This window comes from Gorilla gorilla, chromosome 14 (assembly GCF_029281585.2).
Source record: "Gorilla gorilla gorilla isolate KB3781 chromosome 14, NHGRI_mGorGor1-v2.1_pri, whole genome shotgun sequence".
NCBI lineage: Eukaryota > Metazoa > Chordata > Mammalia > Primates > Hominidae > Gorilla > Gorilla gorilla.
Window position 1 is genome coordinate 129040080 of NC_073238.2, and position 18293 is coordinate 129058372.

The following is an 18293-nucleotide window of genomic DNA, read 5'->3' on the forward strand; positions in this document are numbered from 1 at the left end:
GACACTTGCCAAGTTAATGCACAATGCTGGAGAGAAACAGTTCATTTTCAGGGGAGTCTCAGCTGCTTCTGGAGCACTGCAGACCAGTTGGTTGATGGAATAAACATATCTAGCTAGCTGGTCAGCCAGTAGCACAAATCAACATGAGAGAAACTATAGAGCCAACAATTGGACTTTCACTCCTGATTTCATTTTTCATGTCTTTATTCAGATGTGATTGGCATACAGTAAACACATATTCAAAGTGTATGTGATAGGTTTGTCATATGATACACCCATGACACCAGCACCCCAGTCAAGACAGTAAACATATTCATCACTCCCCAGGTTTCCCTGAGCCTTTCGGTCCCCCTACCCACCACCCTCTGCCCATCAAAGGTTCCCTATGGGTGCCTTTGCACTTTCTGGATTTTATGTGTATAGGTTTATCAAGTATCTGCATTTTGTCTGCCTTTCAGTTAGCATAACGTTGAGTAGTGCTCCATCGTATGGATCTATCACAATGTGTTTATCCATTCACCTGTTGATGAGCATTTGGGTGGTTTCCAGTTTCGGGCTATTACAAATAAGGCTGCAATCAGAGTTTATGTAAAAAGAAAATCAGAGATGAAAACCTCTGCCCAAGACTGAAAACTCAATGACAAATGGATTTCAAGTGGGATCCACATGAGAGACCCCCAGAATGACCGCATGAGGAGCTCCCTCAACCCACTCCCCAGCAAAACTTTTGAAAATGGTTAAAACACAGTCATTTAGAGTCTCTGCTGTATGGTCCTAAGAAGAAACATATATTCAAGAAAAGCTACTGTAATTTGACAAGAACAGCAAATGTCCCTGGTATTTGAGCTAAAACCTGCTGTCTCCCCACTGCTTCCAGCTCAGCAATGCAGATGCACACCAGAAGCTGCAGCCAAGCGCATGGGCTCTGCTCCCCACAGCTCCTAGTCGAAGGGCCTTCTTCCTGGAAGGGGCAGGGCCTTACTTTACTCATCTTGTCTGCAGTTGCCTGTTGCTGAGACTAAATCCCAGGTGAGTGTGGCCCTGCGCTGGAGCTGCTCTTGTTCTGCCCAGTTCCTGTTTGTAGAATGGATGCTCAGCCTGCAGCCTTGGGAATGGTGCTCCTAAGACTACAGGAGCCAAGATCCCCTTGGTCTGGTTCATAGGCATTGGTTCCACGCTGGGAGAGTCAAGCCAAGAAGACCTGTATGTCCCTCCAACACACACACACAGTGGAGCACAGAGCCTGGGGTGTCACTCAGAGAGAAGATTGCCATTGTTCCCACTCCGAGCTCCAGGGCTCTGAGATTTTGCCCAGAGGAAGAAGCAGACCCTCGTAACAGCTCCCATTCTCTTCCCAAAGGGATGGTTTAATTTGCAACAGAATTTAGAAAAGTGCAAGCCTCACTGGACATGAAAATAAAAGACATCCAAATTGGGAAGGAAGAAGCAAACTATTTCTATTCACAGATGATATGATCTTGCATGTAGAAAATCTTAAGGAATGCACTAAAAAGCTGTAGAACTAATCCACAAGTTCAACAAGGTTGCAGAATACAAGATCAATACACAAAAATCAATTGTGTTTTTATATACTTGCAATGAGCAATCTGAAGAGGAAACTAAGAAAACAATTCCATACTCAAAAGTATCAAAAGAATAGGTACTTAGGAATAAACAAAGGAAGTACAAAATTTATACTCCAAAAACCACAAACCGTCATCCACAAAAATTGAAGATCTAAATAAATGGAAGAATATCCCACCTTTATGGATTCAGAAGTCTTGCTATGTTAAGATGGCAATATACAAACTATTGCAGAATTTTGCTCCTTAGTTCAGCTGAAACTGGGTTCTTGTCACATGACCAGGAAAATCTAGGCACACGAACACATTGAAGGGTGAGTAGAGCAGGATTTTCTTGGGTGACAAGGGAAAAAAAGAAAATAAAAAAAGAACTCAGCAAAGTGAGATGGAGTCCTGCTAACAGGCTCCCACCTCACAAATGGAATCCCAGGCCACCACACAGGAACTGAAGAGGCCAGGCTCCTCCCCTGCCCGTGGCTTCACCCGTTTCCCCAGTGCGCATGTGGGCATGTGCAGACAAGGCCCTGGGCAGGTTCCCTCATCTGCACAAAAGCATCTGGTGTAAACACTTGTCAGATGGGGCAGAGATTCTGGGCATTTGGCTGTCTCAAACCCAACCTACAAATTCAATACAATCCCAATTAGAACTCCAGCCAACTTCGCTGTAGAAATTGACCCACTGGTTCTAAAATTTGATGGATTGTTTTAGTCAAAACAATCCTGAAAAAGAAGATCAAAGTAGTAGGACTCATGTGTCCTTATTGTTGCTGGGGAGCAATGGCTATCTCAGCCAGTGGCATGGGGGTAATGAATTTACCAAGACAGTTGTAGGTAAAGAAAGGCAGATTTATGAGAGAAAGTAGGAAAATACATTTCGAGGAGGCAGCGGGCAGCCCACAGGAGAGAGGCTGACTATGAGGAGACCAAGGCTTGCTGGGGATTTTATAGGGTGGCATTTATGCTGAAGAGGGCTTTGTGCAGTACCAATAACACCAAAGCTACAGTGAGCTAACTTGCAGGTGTCTAGTAATAGCTCGGCACAGGAAAATTGTGAGCTGTTTGTGCAGGAGGGCTGCGTGTTCTGGACCATGAAGAAAGGCAGACTTGTCGCTTACCTGCTTTATCTCTTTGCTTTCCCTCGGTCCCACCAGCTTGACTCCTCTTTCCTAATTAGGACTCCACACCTATTTCAAACTTACTAAGAAAGCTATAGTAATCAAGATAGTATTACACTGGCATAAAGATAGACATATAAATCAATGGGAGTCCATGTGTCTATAATCAATTTATTTTCAACAAAGGGGCCAAGACCATTCAGTGAGGAAAGAATAGTCTTTCCACAAATGCTGAGACAACTCTATCGCCACATGCAAAAGAATGAAGTTGGACTCTCACCTCACACCATATAGAAGAATTAATCAAAAATGGATCAAAGGCCTAAATGTAAGAACTAAAACCATAAAACTCTTAGAAGAAAACAGTGGGAAATCATCGTGACTTCAGATTTGGCAATGGAGTCTAAGAAATGGCACCAAAAGCAGGAATGACAAACAAGAAGATACATAAACTGGACTTAATGAAAATTAACAACTTTTGTGCATCAAAGGACACTATCAAGAAAGTAAAAAAAACCCCACAGAATGGGGGAAAATATTTGCAAATCAGATACGATTAGGGACTTGCATCTAGAATACATGAAGACCTCTCACAGTTCAATGATAAAGACAATGACCCCATTAAAAGATGGGCAAAAGATCTGAATAGACGTTTCTCCAAGGAAGACATACAGATGATTAATAAGCACATGAAAAGATACTTAGCATCATTGATCATCAAGGAAATGCAAATCGAAACCACAACGTGATAGCACTTCACGCCTACCAGATTGACTGGAATCAAAATGACAGATAAGAAGGAGTGTTGGTGACAATGTGGGGAAATTGGAACCCTCCAGGGCTGGGAGGAATGGTGCAGCCACTTGGGAAAACAGTCCAGCAGTTCCTCAAGTGATTAAACATATTTTAATAAATATATGGGGATTAAATATATTTACCATATAACCAATTTCACTCCCAAGTATATAACCAAGAGAAATGAAAACATGTCTACACGAAAACATATACAATTGATTTTGTGTATTGATCTTATATTCTGCAACCTTGTTGAACTTGTGGATTAGTTCTACAGCTTTTTAGTGCATTCCTTAAGATTTTCTATATGCAAGATCATATCATCTGTGAATAGAAATAGTTTGCTTCTTCTTTCCCAATTTGGATGTCTTTTATTTTCATGTTCAGTGAGGGTTGAACTTCTCTAAATTCTGCTGCAAGTGAAACAGAATTTAGAACAGCTCGTCCCTTTGGGAAGAGCTGGTAGTGGAGACAATGGCAATCTTCTCTCTGAGTGACACCCCAGGCTCTTTGCTTCATTGTGTGTATGTTATGGGGACACACAGGTCTTCTCGGCTTGCCTCTCCCATCTTGGAACCAATACCTGTGAACCAGCCCAAGGGGATCTGGGCTCCTGTATTCTTAGGAGCACAATTTCCAAGGCTCTAGGCTGATCCTCCATTCCATAAACAGGGGCTGGGCAGAACAAGGCCACACTCACCTGGGACTTAGTCTCAGCAACAGGCAGTTGAGGACAAGAGGAGAAAAGCTGAGGCCCTGCCTCTTCCAGGAAGAAGGCCCTTCGACTAGAAGCTATGGGGAGTAGAGCCTGTGTGCCTGGCTGCAGCCTCTGGAGTGCAGTCTGCATTGCCGAGCTGGGAACAGCAGGGAAAGAGCAGGTTTCAGCTCAAATGCCAGAGACATTTGCCAAATTACAGTAGTTTATTTTTCTTTTCCTTTTTTTTTTTTTTCTGAGACAAAGTCTCACTTTGTTGCCCAGGCTGGAGTGCAGTGGCACAATCTCGGCTCACTGCAACCACCACCCTCCCAGTTCAAGTGATTCTCCTGCCTCAGCCTCCCGAGTAGCTGGGATTACAGGCACCTGCCGCCACACCTGGCTAATTTTTGTATTTTTAGTAGAGACAGGGTTTCGCCATGTTGGCCAGGCTGGTCTTTAACTCCTGACCTCAGATGATCTACCCACCTCAGCCTCCCAAAGTGTTGGGATTACAGGCGTGAGCCACCGCTCCTGGCCAGTAGCTTTTTTTAAATAAATGTTTCTTCTTAGGACCATACAGCAGAGACTTTGAACCCTAACCCTAACCATATAATGGAATATTGCCCAGCTATGAAATGGAATAAAGTATTGACACGGGCTACAACATGGATGAACTTTGAAAACATGCTAAGTGAAAGAAGGCAGTCACAAAAGACCACATATTAGACGATTCCACGTATATGAAACAAATCCATAGAAACAGAAAGTAGATCAGTGGTTGCTTAAGGCAAGGGTATGGAGGGGTAGCAAGATGATAAAGGGTCCAGGGCTCCCTAAGGAAGTGATGAAAATCTTCTCAACTGACTGTTGAGGACTGTGGGCGTCTCCCCATTGAACTGCACACGATAAATGAGTGACTCGTATGGTATGTGAACTGTATCTCAAGGAAGAATCTCACTGCTTTTGGGGGCTTCTAAGACCCACAGCCCATTCACCAAACCTACTGCAAATGGCAAGGGACCAGGGTCACTGGATTCTGGCCTTCTCTGGTCAGCTGGTTGTGTATGGATGCTCCTGTATGGGATCAGGGAGGAGTTCTTGCCTTAAAGGGACAGGCATTGAAATGCCAACAAAAAGGGACCCCTCCCAGACCCAGTGCAATCCCTGAGGGGATAAAAGAAAGAAGCTGTGGCCCTGGCACAGGCTGCCAAGCATCACCACCGCATGGCAGCAGTGTCCCCGCGTCCACCTGGTGTGGGCAAGGCACAAGCTCAGCCTGAGCCCCATCTGCTCCCCTGCCGCTGCAAGGGCAGCACCGTGCAGGGCACACAGAAAGTCCTCGGGGCTCGCAAACCAGAAAGTATCTAGACAGGTCTCAAACAATCTAGGGGTTTATTTGCCACCATTGAGGACGCTACTGGGATATGGCATGGACAGCGAGGGGAGGGGTCCCGTTCTTGTGAAGCTTGATATTACATTGTAATATAGAATGAAGTAATTATACAACTCAACATCATGTAGAATCAGTGGGAGCCCTAAGTTTGTTTTCCTGCAACTAGATGGTCCCATCTAGGGATCATGTGGAGACAGTGACAGATCATCAGGCATTAGATTTTCATAAGGAACACGCAGCTTAGATCTCTCGAATGTGCAGTTCACAATAGGGTTCACACTCCTATGACAATCTAATGGCGCTGCTGATCTGACAGGAGGTGGAGCTCAGGCAGTAATGCCGGCAATGGGGAGTGGCTGTGAATACAGATGAAGCTTCGCTCCCTAGCCTGCTGCTCACCTCCTGCTGTTTGGCCTGGTTCCTAACAGGCCACAGACTGGTATGGGTCCATGGCCCGGGGGTTGGGGACCTCTGCCTTATAGGGAAAACTGATTAGATCATTGTTCTTTGCTTGTAAATGTTCTCATGTAGCCAACTAGACTTTGTCACCACCACCATTTTTTTCCCTAGAGAGGCTATGTGGTGGCTTTTAATCCCATTTTGGCTCTACAACTCAGGTCCAAAATATGTCCCATGCTCTTCCTCTAAGAGAAAACATTGGCCAGAAAGCAAGGAGAAGCTGTATCCAGAAAGTAAAATATCTGTAATCAATGCATCTCCTTGGGTCACTCGGCAGTTTCAACATTCCATGGAGCTGGTAAGATCTGTGAGCCAGGCTCTTGGTGGGACCTCAGCTCACTCTGCCGTCTCTCCCAGCTTTAGACCTGGGCTTCACGACTTCTAGCTGTGTGACCTTGGACAAATTGTCAGGTTCTCTGTTCCTTGGTTTCCCCATGTATAAAATAGGAACTCCTGTGCCTTTCTTGTAGGCTTGTCATGAGAATGAAATGAGTTAATACATGCAAATGCTTAGTGCTCAGCACTCAATAAAAGTCAGCCAATATCGTTGTTGCTATTAGCTTCTTCATATTTCAAATATGGATTTCTTTAACTTTTTCGTGCCACGACCTGCTTTGGAAGAATGGTGAAGTCATAGACTCCTGAAAGTAGTGTGCTTAAATGAATAGAATAAAATCCACACAATTTGACAGGCAGCCAATTATATTGAAGCACATTATCAAAATAATTTTTTAACCATGACAAAATAATTCATGTGCTTATTTATTACCATATTAAATAACAGAACCCTGCAGCAGGCCCTATAGCCACCAAAATTCACCTAAGTGATAAGTATGAATAATGTTCCAAAAATAAGCACCAACTGTAATATCTGAAGTTTCTCTTGGTGATAAAGTCATAGGTTACCGTGTTTGTTGCCTCCAATTATAATGGAAGAAAATGCTGAATTACAGCTAAAAACTGGTGAAAATATAACACAATTGCTTTCCTATCCAGGTTCATGGATGCCTGAATTCTATCCATGGTTTTCTGGACTATGTGCCGAATCTCCCAGCCCATGTCTCTAGGATTTGGCTCTGGCTGGGATGACTTTGGGAGCCTTGCTATGTGTCCAGTTTTCTATACAGAAGCCTGGACAAGAACCCCTTCCTTTGGGCTGCCAGAAACCACAAGATGCGAGTTCTCCCTGCCGCCTCCAATATGAATAAGCAGGTCCACAACCAAAGACAGCCTCATCCCTCAGAGAATTAAATAGGACCCCTTTGGTTTTTGGATATAGAAGGTGATTTTTAAAGCCTGGAGGAGAATTTGGCTAAATGAAAATTTAGGGAGGAAGGAAGACAAATGAAGCCAGCTACCAATTACTCATGAAAACAAAAGAGAAGAAAGCAAGCAAGGATAATCCACAAATAATGGATAATAGAGAAACATTCACTTTCTGCTGCCGTGAGGACCACAGTGAAACAGGAGCTCGCTTGCCACTGCCATCTGGGCACCATCCCTCTGTCCGCATCCAACACAGCTAATTTGCTCCAGTGAAACTTCAAGTAGCCAAAGTCATCATTTAAGCACAGTAAAAGAAAGAGAAGACTTAATTGGATGACATCAATTTGCACAATAACACGAGTAGGTGGTCTCATAGAAGACCAGATAATAAAGTGAACAGGTCTGCCTGGAATAATAACAAAGGTGTCAGTTAAAACGATGTCTCAAGTACAACACCTTTCTCCTCCATGTCTCAGGGGCCCTTCCTGGTATGTGAAAAGAAATCTAGAATGTTCGTGTAGGCCTAGCTCTTATTCAGCTTTCAGCCTTCACCTAAATGTCACATGTAGAGGAAGGTCCTGATGCCCACCTGTGTGGCGCTCATTCTGTGCTCATTCTGGTTCCACCGTTGTGTCTTCCTTTACCACGGGCACCACAGTTGTCATTCAAGTAGCCAAAGTCACCATTTAAGCACAGTAAAAGAAAGCACAGTCACTTACTTGTGTGTTGACCTGTTTACTGTCTGTCTTCCCACTGAATCTCAAGCCTTATGATTCCAGGGACTTTGTCTCTTTTGTTTATCATTGTAGACTCAATGCCCAGGCCAATGCTCGGCACATAGTACGTACTCAGTAAATATTTGTTGAATGACTGAACAATCAAATGAGGTCACCAGTGACTTCCCAGTTGCTCAATTTATTGAATTGTTTCCTTTTAAAGTTTAAAAAATAATGTTTTTATTGTTCCTGATTATAACATAATACATATTTATGGATACTAAGAAGAAATTTAACTATCATTTCATCACCCAGAGAGAATACTTTTTGTATATTTTCTGCATTTTGTATATTTTTGTATATTTTCTGCATTTCCAAATATATAATAAAGTTATATTTTTGTGCACATATATGTATTAAGTATAATTAAAATTGTACCTTATATGTGATCTTATATCCTGGCTTAAGACTTTTTACATCTCATTGAAACTTTTGAACACCACTTCAATGGGTTCATCACTTTCTTAATCAGTTCCATATTATTAAAAATTAATTCAGAATTTTCACTATTATCAGTGATGCTGAAAGGGACACTTTTATGCATTAATTTCATGTGGACTCTTCCGTCCTACTCTTTTTATGTTGAGTGACTTCACTGATTTTGACCCACTGTATTTGACAACCCTCATAAAATGTCAGTTTAGTTTGATCCGATCTAACCCTTGGCCTTTCTGCAGCTTTTAACATAAGCATCCTTGCCCCTCCTGGTTGTAATTCACTCCTGACTTTCTGCACTTCCTACCTCCCTCACTGTTTCCTTCTGCCCTATTTTCTTCTGCTCCCGTGGCTCAGCCTTTGGCTGCCTCCCTGCCTGTCTGTCCTCCCTGGGCAATGTTGCCCAGCACCACTTCGATGCTGCAGATTTGATTGCAGATCCAGGTCTTCAGCCCTGTTGTCACTCCTGAGCACCAGCCTCCCAGATGGTTCCACCCAAATGTTCCACCCCAGCTCAAGCCCGGCTCCAGCCCCACCTTGGATGGCTTCAGCCTCCACCAGGCTGCCAACAGTGCCTCCCTCTCAGGTCACTCCCAGGGTTAAATGAGAGAAGCACATTTCATTGATACACACACACACACACACACACACACACACACACTTTAATGGCTCTGAGATGGAGATGCATCTTGCAGCACATGGTGTGCTATGGTTTTCCAAAACAACAGATGCAATCTGTCACCAATGAAACGAAATACGCACAGGACAGTGCCTGGCACAGAGGAAGTGCCCAACAAGTCTCCAGAGGGTGATGGTGAACTTCCTTCCAGGAGGAGGCCACCAACCATCCACCATTATTCCCTGCTTCCACAAATCTCCCTAGTTCACCAAACTCTCAGCCCTAACCCTGGTGGGTTCTTTACTTCGTGCTCCTCTGTGCTCCACAGCCAGGGTCAAACCCCTACTCTAGGCGCTTCCGCAGCCCCCCATGGCTCCCTCTCCATCCAATGCAGCCTCCTGAACAGGTCTTCACCGGTCCCATCTCACCACTGCAGTGGGCTGGCATTGATGCCCCTCCCTCCCACTTCATGCTCCCCAGTCCAGCCCCAGCCTGTCCACAGGGGTCTTTCTCAAGTGCCTGTGGAGTCTGGTTTGAAGCCATTCAGTGGCTCCACACTGTCTTCCACGTGTGCCAGACTCTGTGCACTGCTAGACCCTCCAAAATCCAACCCCTGCCAACCTTCCTCACCTCTCTCCCATGGGCGCCTGGGTGCTTGCCCTCCCCACCTGGGACCCTGCTCTCCGCCACGGGTGCCTGGGTGCTCGCCCTCCCTGCCTGGGGACCCCACTCTCTCCCACTCATCTTGTCCAGCATCTGCTCTGCCGACCACGCTCAGGAAGCACCGGGAGACTTCCCCGCTGTGCCCCATTGTGCTCACCCTGAAAACGCCCCTCCCGCAGTGCAAAGCGAGCGCGCCGGGGCTGAGTGTGCCCTTCGCTCCTCTCTGAGCCAGCAGCTCCCACTCCAGCACCTGGAGAACCGGTTTCTTAAACGTTGGTTCAGTGGGAAGCAGGAGCAACCCTCCACCCCGGGACCCCTTCCTGCTCTGGAGCCTGTTGGCCCTGTGGAGGGAATGGCAGCCTTAATAAAATCCAAATTTCAAAACGTGTGTGCTCTTTCATGGAGTCTGCACAGGGTGAAGAGAGAACAGGAACTTCGCAGAGTGTGGAAGAAAACACAGCCATTCTGGAAGGAATCACACACTCAGAACCATGTTATGGAGCTCAAAGGTGGTGTGAAGACTGGGGCAGGGCTGAGAAGTCCCGGCCGCTGGTGCGGAATCTCCCTGGAGACAGCAGATACGCCAAGCAAAAAGGTACCTGCACCTTCTTTTTCATCTAAAATCCATAGCTATTTGAAATTTCCCGTTTTACTTCATCAGATTCATCAGAATTATGTATTCACTCATTCTTTGCCGTATTTGAGCATTTTGTTCAATTGCCAGCAAGGATATGTCAAATGGTCACATCCTGTAACAGGAGATGCAAAACAGTCACCCAGCTGATGACCTCACCCACCACGCATTTGTTCACAAAGTTGAGGAAATTAAAATAAGCTCAGCTGATTGATTGCAGACTGTGAGAGAAAGATTTGGTGAAAATAACTTAGCCAGGTAGTATGCATACAACATCATTAACATCAGGTTGGCCAGGCGCAGTGGCTCACGTCTATAACCCCCAGCACTTTGGGAGGCTGAGGTAGGAGGATCGCTTGAGCTGAGGAGTTCGAGACCAGCCTGGGAAACATAGTGAGCCACTGTCTCTATTAAAAAAAGAAAAAGAGGCAGGGCATGGTGGCTCATGCCTATAATCCCAGCACTTTGGGAGGCCAAGGCGGGTGGATAACGATGTCAGGAGATGGAGACCACCCTGGCTAACACAGTGAAACCCTGTCTCTACTAAAAAAATACAAAAAATTAGCCAAGTATGGTGGCACAAAATTGCAATCCCAGCTACTCGGGAGGCTGAGGCAGGAGAATCACTTGAACCCAGGAGACGGAGGTTGCAGTGAGCCGAGATCTTGCCACTGCACTCCAGCCTGGGCAACAGATCGAGACTCCGTCTCAAAATAAATAAATAAAATAAAAATTAAAAAGAAAAGGAAAAAAGAAAAAAAGAAATCATGTGATGATCCTGAATTAGCTGTCCCACAGAATCCAGAATGGAAAGAGTTAAAAATCTGAGTTTGTCCCACAATTTAAACTCTAAACTCTCTTCATTTTATTCAAATTGACAAAATTGTAATTGTAAAGGAAGAACCATGAGATGTAAATTTTGTCATTAATTATACTGCTTATAAATATCCCCAATAAATCAAATTAATTAAAGAGTTTTAAAGATCTTCCATCACTCGCTTTACCTGTATATATAACCATTATATTGTGGACCATTATAATGTGGAAGATTGCTTTCCTTAAAATCCAGCCCATCATAAGGAAAAATATGTAGACACCAAAGATTAAATAAATGCTCCAGGACCATGGACCCACCCCACCCCTGCACAAGCTCCAAGACCACAGACTCCATCCCTGCACCAACTCCAGGACCACAGACCCCACCCCTGGACAAGCTCAAGGACCACAGACCCCACCCCTGTGGAAGCTCCAGGACCATGAACCCCACCCCTGCACAAGCTCTAGGACCACGAACCCCACCCCTATGGAAACTCCAGGACCACAGAACCCATCCCTGTGGAAGCTCCAGGACCACAGACCCCACCCCTGGACAAGCTCCAGGCCCATGAACCCCACCCCTGTGGAAGCTCCAGCACCATGAACCCCACCCCTATGGAAACTCCAGGACCACAGAACCCATCCCTCTGGAAGCTCCAGGACCACGGATCCTACCCCTGGACAAGCTCTAGGACCACAGACCCCACCCCTGTGGAAGCTCCAGGACCATGAACCCCACCCCTGCACAAGCTCCAGGACCATGAACCCTACCCCTATGGAAGCTCCAGGACCACAGACCCCATCCCTGTGGAAGCTCCAGGACCACGAACCCCACCCCTGGACAAGCTCCAGGACCACAAACTCCACCCCTATGGAAGCTCCAGGACCACAAACCCCACCCCTGGACAAGCTCCAGGACCACAGACCCCCACCCCTATGGAAGCTCCAGGACCACAGACCCCATCCCTGTGGAAGCTCCAGGACCACAGACCCCCACCCCTATGGAAGCTCCAGGACCACAGACCCCACCCCTGTACAAGCTCCTAACCCTAACCCTAACCCTGAACAAGCTTCAGAACCACAGACCCCACCCCCTGGACAAGTTCTAGGATCACAGGCTCTACCCCTGGGCACCTACTTGAAGTAGCACCTCATTGCCTTGCCCCCTGCAGTTTCCACAGGTATTTGTGCTGATGTCAGCTTTGCAGTGCTTCCTTCCATGCTTGGTACAACATCGTAAGCCCAGCTCTGCTGCTTGCTGGACATCTCATAGAATCCCGAAGAGTGAAGAGAACAAGTACCTGTGCAAAGACACACGACTGTTAACGACTGTTAAGCAGCTACTAACTCTGAAGGCACTCAGAAAATCTAGCTTGCTTTGCAATTTACGTTGAAATTTTAAACATTTCAAGTCCAATCAATTTTCTTAAATCTTTTAACTACAAAGCTAATATTTGCTTTTTGTAAACCATAAAACGTCAAACAGTATAGAGGGTGTAAGGAACATGGGAGTCTTCTCTTGGATGGCAGCCCCTGGAAGTAATCACTGTTAGCAACTTGCATGTGAACTTTGATTTTTATTTGTCAAGTACATATATTTGAGGTTTTGTTTGTTTGTTTGTTTGTTTGTTTGTTGAGATGGAGTCTCGCTCTGTCACCCAGGCTGGAGTGCAGTGGCGCGATCTTGGCTCACTGCAACTTCTGCCACCCAAGTTCAAGTGATTCTCCTGCCTCAGCCTCCTCAGTAGCTGGGGTTATAGGCATGAGCCACTGCACCCGGCCATATTTGTTTGTTTAAACAAAAATGGAGTCCTACTCTATGTAGTTTTCTGCAAATTGCTCATTTCACTCAATAATGTATCATACAAATAGTTTCATTCCATACATGAAAGGCTTCTTCATTCCTTTTTTAGCAATTACAAAATATTTTATACAGATTTGCCTTAATTTATTTAATCAGTCCCCTAATTATTGAAATTTAGGTTGTTTTCAGTTTTTCGATATTCCAAGTGAAACTATGATGATCATCTTAACCCATATGTATCTTTACACAAAATTATGCTGTAACTTATATTCCTAGAAGGAAAATTGTTAAATCAAAGGTAAGCACATTTAGATTTTCAATGGATACCACCTAATTGCCCCCCACAAACAGTCTAGCAATTTTCACCTCTGCTTAAAGTGGTCCCAAAGTGTCTGTCTCCTCATAATTTTGCCAACCCTGGGTAGTAAATATATTTTTAAACTTTGGACCATCTGATTTCTTCTTGTATGAATTGTCTGTTCATAGCCTTTGACCAAATTCTTATCGTATGTTACTTTTCGTTATTAATCTATAGTAAGTATATATTATCAATATTTACCTTTTTTCTATTATCAATGTCATAAGTATCTCTTCCACATTATTACTTATCAATTCACCTAAGTTTATTTTAAGGTAGTCAAATCCATCAATAATTTCCCTTATGGCATCTGGTCTGTGTGCCATACACAGAAAGGGCTCTCTCAAGTTAAGATTATGCAAGTATTCTCCTGTATTCTCTTCTAATACTATAAGTTTTCTTGATTACCTTTCAGTTTTTAGTAAATATGGAACTTAATAACTATGGAATTTTTGTGTATTGTGCAAGTTAGAGATCAATGTTTATTTTTTCAGTTTATTACAAGTTATTAAAAATCAGTTTACAATGTCAAAAACTCTATTCTTCACACTTCATAGAAATTGTCCTCCAGAGATTTGTAGCAGTGCTTTCCCATGTCCTCACCAACATGAAGGGTTACCCGTGGGGGCACTCTTTGCTCATTTCACTGCCAAAAGCAGTGTCTGCTTTGATGCTGCCCCTCTTTGACTACAGGTGAGACGCTTTCTCCCTCACTGTTCTCTCTCACAATGACAGATTACTGTGGTGATATGTCACAATTCCATCTGTGAGCTGGGCTCAGGTAGGAGAGTCAAATTGCTCAGGTGCTTGGCAGAGGCTTATGTCAAAGTCAAACCTGCAGGAAGTTTTGGGGATGAGATTTAACAATCCCGCACATGTCTTGTTTCTAGGTATGAGAGTCAGCACCTCCTATATGTTGGGTCTAAGTACACAAGTCAAAATCTCACTAGTGGACTGAATTCATGCATGAGAGCCTCCCAGAGCCTCCCACCTCTTCTGCTGGCTTTGCCCTTGTGAAATCACGGCCCCACAGGTGTGCTTCTCCCAGCCTGTCTGTGTCTGCGACACTCCTTCTCCAGGGATCTCAGTGCTTTTATCCACATTGTCACCTCCACTGCCCTCCTCCTGGCTTGTTTTCAGACATTATTTTATTTTTTACTTATTTATTTTCTGTTATACTTTAAGTTCTAGGGTACATGTGTACAACGTGCAGGTTTGCTACATATCTATATATGTGCCATGTTGGTGTGCTGCACCCATTAACTTGTCATTTACATTAGGTATATCTCCTAATGCTATCCCTCCCCACTCCCTGCACCCCACGACAGGCCCCGGTGTGTGACGCTCACCTTCCTGTGTCCATGTGTTCTCATTGTTCAATTCCCACCTATGAGTGAGAACACGTGGTGTTTGGTTTTTTGTCCTTGGGATAGTTTGCTGAGAATGATGGTTTCCAGCTTCATCCATGTCCCTACAAAGGACATGAACTCATCCTCTTTTATGGCTGCACAATATTCCATGGTGTATATGTGCCACATTTTCCTAATCCAGTCTTTCACTGATGGACATTTGGGTTGGTTCCAAGTCTTTGCTATTGGGAATAGTGCTACAATAAACATACATGTGCATGTGTCTTTATAGCAGCATGATTTATAATCCTTTGGGTATATACCCGGTAATGGGATGACGGAGTCAAATGGTATTTCTAGTTCTAGATCCTTGAGGAATTGCCACACTGTCTTCCACAATGGTTGAACTAGTTTACAGTCCCACCAACAGTGTAAAAGTATTCCTATTTCTCCACATCCTCTCCAGCACCTGTTGTTTCCTGACTTTTTAATGATCGCCATTCTAACTGGTGTGAGATGGTATCTCATTGTGGTTTTGATTTGCATTTCTCTGATGGCCAGTGATGATGAGCATTTTTTCATGTGTCTGTTGGCTGCATAAATGTCTTCTTTTGAGAAGTGTCTGTTCATATCCTTTGCCCACTTTTTGATGGGGTTGAATAAAGAATAAAAGAGAGAAGAATCAAATAGATGCAATAAAAAATGATAAAGGGGATATCACCACAGATCCCACAGAAATACAAACTACCATCAGAGAATACTATAAACACCTCTACGCAAATAAACTAGAAAATCTAGAAGAAATGGATAAATTCCTGGACACGTACACCCTCCCAAGACTAAACCAGGAAGAAGTTGAATCCCTGAATACACCAATAACAGGTTCTGAAATTGAGGCAATAATAGCCTACCATCCAAAAAAAGTCCAGGACCAGATGGATTCACAGCCGAATTCTACCAGAGGTGCAAGGAGGAGCTGATACCATTCTTTCTGAAACTATTCCAATCAATAGAAAAAAGAGGGAATCCTCCCTAACTCATTTTATGAGGCCAGCATCATCCTGATACCAAAGCCTGGCAGAGACACAACAAAGAAAGAGAATTTTAGACCAATATCCCTGGTGAACATCAATGCAAAAATCCTCAATAAAATCCTGGCAAACCGAATCCAGCAGCACATCAAAAAGCTTATCCACCATGATCAAGTAGGCTTCATCCCTGGGATGCAAGGGGTGGTTCAACATATGCAAATCAATAAACGTAATCCAGCATATAAACAGAACCAACGACAAAAACCACATGATTATCTCAATAGATATAGAAAAGGCCTTTGACAAAATTCAACAGCCCTTCATGCTAAAAACTCTCAATAAATTCGGTATTGATGGGACGTATCTCAAAATAATAAGAGCTATTTATGACAAACTCACAGCCAATATCACACTGAATGGGCAAAAACTAGAAGTATTCCCCTTGAAAACTGGCACAAGACAGGGATGCCCTCCCTCACCACTCCTATTCAACATAGTGATGGAAGTTCTGGCCAGGGCAATCAGGCAGGAGAAAGAAATAAAGGGTATTCAATTAGGAAAAGAGGAAGTCAAATTGTCCCTGTTTGCAGATGATGTGATTGCATATCTAGAAAACCCCATCGTCTCAGCCCAAAATCTCCTTAAGCTGATAAGCAACTTCAGCAAAGTCTCAGAATACAAAATCAATGTGCAAAAATCACAAGCATTCCTATACACTAATAACAGACAAACAGAGAGCCAAATCATGAGTGAACTCCCATTCACAATTGCTTCGAAGAGAATAAAATACCTAGGAATCCAACTTACAAGGGATGTGAAGGACCTCTTCAAGGAGAACTACAAACCACTGCTCAATGAAATAAAAGAGGATACAAACAAATGGAAGAACATTCCATGCTCATGGGTAGGAAGAATCAATATCATGAAAATGGCCATACTGCCCAAGGTAATTTATAGATTCAATGCCATCCCCATCAAGCTACCAATGACTTTCCTCACAGAATTGGAAAAAACTACTTTAAAGTTCATATGGAACCAAAAAAGAGCCCACATTGCAAAGACAATCCTAAGCCAAAAGAACAAAGCTGGAGGCATCATGCTACCTGACTTCAAACTATACTACAAGGCTACAGTAACCAAAACAGCATGACACTGGTACCAAAACAGCATGATACTGGTACCAAAACAGAGATATAGACCAATGGAACAGAACAGAGCCCTCAGAAACAATAATACACATCTACAACCATTTGATCTTTGACAAACCTGACAAAAACAAGAAATGGGGAAAGGATTCCCTATTTAATAAATGGTGCTGGGAAAACTGGCTAGCCACATGTAGAAAGCTGAAACTGGATCCCTTCCTTACACCTTATACAAAAATTAATTCAAGATGGATTGAAGACTTAAATGTAAGACCTAAAACCATAAAAACCCTAGAAGAAAACCTAGGCAATACCATTCAGGACATAGGCATGGGCAAGGACTTCATGACTAAAACACCAAAAGCAATGGCAACAAAAGCCAAAATTGACAAATGGGATCTAATTAAACTAAAGAACTTCTGCACAGCAAAAGAAACTATCATCAGAGTGAACAGGCAACCTACGGAATGGGAGAAAATGTTTGCAATCTACTCATCTGACAAAGGGCTAGTATCCAGAATCTACAAAGAACTCAAACAAATTTACATCATTTTATTTTTAATATCTTTGGGTCATTTTATTTTATATTGTCTCATAAACAGAATAGCATAATTTTGCATTTTAACCTAGTCCCAGAGGCTTTCCCCGCTCAGTTTTATCCATTTATATGTATTGACATAAGTATATTGTATTTGTTCTCATTTCTGGCTCTTTTATTTTCATTTCCTTACTTTTCCTCCTCTTATATTAATACTATTGAGTTATTCCTCAGCAAATGTCAAGACAGTGCTTGCAACCAATGTTTCAAATTTATACTTCATTCACTTTCTTTGGCTCTCTTATTCTTCCTGCTTTATGTAACAGGAAACAGATAAAGCCCACCACAAAAGCAATGTTAAGATAAAGTCAAACAAAAAAAGGGAAAACAGAAGCACTAGAAAGAGTTTCCTGCAGCCACAGACCAGTCACTGCACTTTATTTGAAGTCCCCAGCTTTGGCAATATGGTTCAAGTGTAGGCTCCAAGACAGAGCTGGGGAGGGGCAGGCTCTTGCAGGACACTGGCTCTGAGGCGTGCCTCCCCCACTGCCCTGTACCTGGACAAAAACGGGAAACATGGGAAACGACTCATTGTCTCTGAACCTCAAGCTGGAATTACGGTCTGTGTGTCCCAAGAAGATGGCTTTCTCCGCAGCATCTTTAAGCTCCTAGGGCCTTTGGCTCCTGTGTGTGAGGGAGGAAGGAGGCGATGGGCCCAGGGCCATAGGGTACCTCAGTCTTCAGTCCCCTTCTCTGCCATGGGGTCTGCAGTTTTGAACTACTGGAACGTGAATGCGTCTCTCAGTGGTGCTTCTCC